The following is a 4,065-nucleotide window of genomic DNA, read 5'->3' as shown; positions in this document are numbered from 1 at the left end:
TCTATTATTATTATTATTATTATTATATAAAAAAGAAATATGGTATGTTCTTTATTACTGTTTACGTTAATATTACGAAACGTTTAAAATTATATAAAAAAAAGACGTGCCAAAACATTTTCGTCCGAAATATTCGACGGGAATTTTGGTGGTGGGTCATTATGATAATGGATGATAAACTGTGTACAGAAGTTAACTGTTTAAATAGGACATAATCACAAATACAACTTTTAGATCGAATAGCAAAGAAAAATGAAACCGAAATTGTGTTGTTTATTTTATCATTTGCTCTTCAGTTCAAAGACATCTTTCTCCTATTGTGTTATCTATTATGCTTTGGTGAGACCCCGATTGTCAATATAAATATTTTTATTTGAAATATCTTTTTAATACATTTACCGAGATTTTAGCAACGTGTGATAATGTAAATAGGAATCTATTTCTTTACTGCTGAGCCAAGAAAGATACAGACCCTTCTTTAAATTTTTAGTTAATTATCATTTTACACAATTTTTCATCCATGAAGAATGTAATTATATTAAATTTGATCTCCTTTGTTTGATGAATAAATAATGAAAGACATTAAAATCATACAAGTAAGTTATATCCTCAAAATCATTAAACAACTTCGAAGTGATGTTTTAACTACAAATGTAGATCATATTTTGCTGTCTTTCAAACATCATCTTCGTAGTTTTTACCAACTTGTTGGTAAGTTCAAGAAAACATTTATTTTATAATCAACCTCCCAAAAAAGATCTATCTGAAAATATTTTGGCACCGTGTCTTGATGAACATTGTACGTTTTGCTATTTGGTTTGCAATCTATTACCTGCTTTGCAACCAATATTGCCGCATTTTACAGATCTAAATAATGATGACTTTCGACAAAGAATAACAGCCAACACTGTTTTTCAACAACACATTTCATTAATTTTCATAGCATATGNCAATATTAACCTTTTATAGAGAAGGCGGAATATAGGATTTTTATATTCCCAATCAATTTGTTCAGGATTTTTTAAAAGCTTTTATAATTGTTACAAAAACAAGCTTAAAAATATTCACGAGTAGTCCGAGTTTTACGCCGGAATACGTGTCTGTATGAGATCAAAATAAAAAAAACAAGTCTCGCCCAGTTTTTTAATTGAATCCAGCCAGACTGTGTAAAGATTATCTAATTTCCTTTTTTATTGTCGATATTAATAAACCGGCGGCACATAAATAACATAGGCCAAGTAGTAACCGATGCTAATTATTACATAGCGTAAAAGAAGACAACCTGTTGTTGTAGTTGCAAAGATATTTGTGCATCATGTTACATTTGCGGTTGCGTGTGTGTGTGTGTGTGTGTTGTTTGTACACGTAGCATAAATCTTAATCTGGCAAATAATGTTAATCGGATAATTTGATTACAGCGAAGGTCAAGCTATATGGTTGGACGAAAACATTCGATATGGCAAGACGGACAGATGTTCAACGTTCAACAATCCACCCCTATGTCCCAGCGGTGACTTCGAAGTCAGGGTACTCGAGGTATACGGATTTTCGAACGAACCGATGAATTAAAATTTAAGATAATATAAGAAATAAAAATAATCGAGTCGCAGAACCAACCAACACAATCAATCGAATCAAATCTGGTAAACCATTTAGCTTCTTGATGTCTTGTGAAAATAATTATTATAATAAATAATAATGTATCAATTTGCGTACGACGTGGTATGCATGCAACTTCTTGTAATCGTATTTGTACCTGTCCTACACGTAAATGTTGAAACTGTTGGAAAGAAATTGCCAGAAGACGAGCTTGAGCATTCCAAAACGATTTTTTTGTTTTTTTGATGGAATTAATTGGAAATGGGAGAACGAACGAGAACGGGTGCTGCCCTCTATTAAGAGGACTGCTTCCGGACGATTTTTGTTGCTTATTCATTTTTATTTTTTTGAAATAAATGCATATGAAAACAATTAATCAAATACGAAAAAGTGCCGAGAACAAATCAACATTAAACTTCTGACATAATAGAAATCTAGTCGATTCTTTGTTAATTAAACGTTAACAATTTAATTACAATTTATTATTACTATTATTAACATTAACTTAGCGTTAAGTTGTAAGCTTATTGTACAATAATGTTTTGTTTGTATAAATTTGTACATACCGAGTTAGTTGTTGTAAATTTATTGTATATTTGCAGAGAGAGGCCACGAGAGCTATAATTCTGTTATACTATTATTATTATTATTATTATTATATAAAAAAGAAATATGGTATGTTCNTAATATTACGAAACGTTTAAAATTATATAAAAAAAAGACGTGCCAAAACATTTTCGTCCGAAATATTCGACGGGAATTTTGGTGGTGGGTCATTATGATAATGGATGATAAACTGTGTACAGAAGTTAACTGTTTAAATAGGACATAATCACAAATACAACTTTTAGATCGAATAGCAAAGAAAAATGAAACCGAAATTGTGTTGTTTATTTTATCATTTGCTCTTCAGTTGAAAGACATCTTTCTCCTATTGTGTTATCTATTATGCTTTGGTGAGACCCCGATTGTCAATATAAATATTTTTATTTGAAATATCTTTTTAATACATTTACCGAGATTTTAGCAACGTGTGATAATGTAAATAGGAATCTATTTCTTTACTGCTGAGCCAAGAAAGATACAGACCCTTCTTTAAATTTTTAGTTAATTATCATTTTACACAATTTTTCATCCATGAAGAATGTAATTATATTAAATTTGATCTCCTTTGTTTGATGAATAAATAATGAAAGACATTAAAATCATACAAGTAAGTTATATCCTCAAAATCATTAAACAACTTCGAAGTGATGTTTTAACTACAAATGTAGATCATATTTTGCTGTCTTTCAAACATCATCTTCGTAGTTTTTACCAACTTGTTGGTAAGTTCAAGAAAACATTTATTTTATAATCAACCTCCCAAAAAAGATCTATCTGAAAATATTTTGGCACCGTGTCTTGATGAACATTGTACGTTTTGCTATTTGGTTTGCAATCTATTACCTGCTTTGCAACCAATATTGCCGCATTTTACAGATCTAAATAATGATGACTTTCGACAAAGAATAACAGCCAACACTGTTTTTAAAATGTATATAATTATAAAGTAAACCCTAGTCGTTATTTTTCCCAAATCTGTATTTAATTTTAACAAGTACTTTCTTGTATAAAAAAACTCATACCAAAAATAATATAAACTACTGACGTACTATGTATTAATTCTACTCTTATATTTTAAAGTGAAAGTTGTGTGCTGTTATTTATGCTTTTCGAAATCATCTATTCAGCAAAATGGTACAATGATTTGTGGATTTGTGTATATTTTAAATAATTTAAAAAGTAATAATCAGTATTCCTTACATATTCTAGTGACTGTTAGTTATAAATTAGCATTATCCCTGTTATATCTAATCATTACTGCATACGTGTTCCACATACATACTACTTCACATTTTAAACTCATTCCATAACATGATAGTTAATGAAATTTTAGTAAATGATATTGTCGTGCAGAACTTTTTAACATATTCAAGTGGAAACAGAAAACATTACAGTCAATTTTTTTGCAACGACTCCACGTTTTCATTTTTCATGTAAGAGGATTGTCCCTATGTTCCTTCCCTTATTGTAGGCTTTAATGTTGATGTAATGTGATTTATTGTAAATGTTTACAATACTTAGCTTAGCTTTTGTGTTAAAATATTTAAAAATAACATATCAATACCTTAATAAAGCGTTTTATTTTGATCAACAATTACAGTCATCTCGTTAACACTAAGCTTTACTAATCACGTTATAAAACAAAATATACTCTCCCTTTAACTAGCGCGAGCATATTTAGACCATTTATTGAATAATCTTTGATATTAGACGTGATTTATTGATAAATTAAGCAAAAATTTTCAACAAAAGTTCGATTTTAATTAATGTACATTAGTCGTTTGTTACCAGAAAAACCGTAAAGAAACCATAAATAATCATTTTTTGACAAAAATAGAGCATGCGGGAGTCTCCTAGATA

This window comes from Agrilus planipennis, unplaced genomic scaffold, assembly GCF_000699045.2.
Source record: "Agrilus planipennis isolate EAB-ADULT unplaced genomic scaffold, Apla_2.0 scaffold143, whole genome shotgun sequence".
NCBI classification, from domain to species: Eukaryota; Metazoa; Arthropoda; class Insecta; order Coleoptera; family Buprestidae; genus Agrilus; species Agrilus planipennis.
This window is presented reverse-complemented; position numbering follows the sequence as displayed.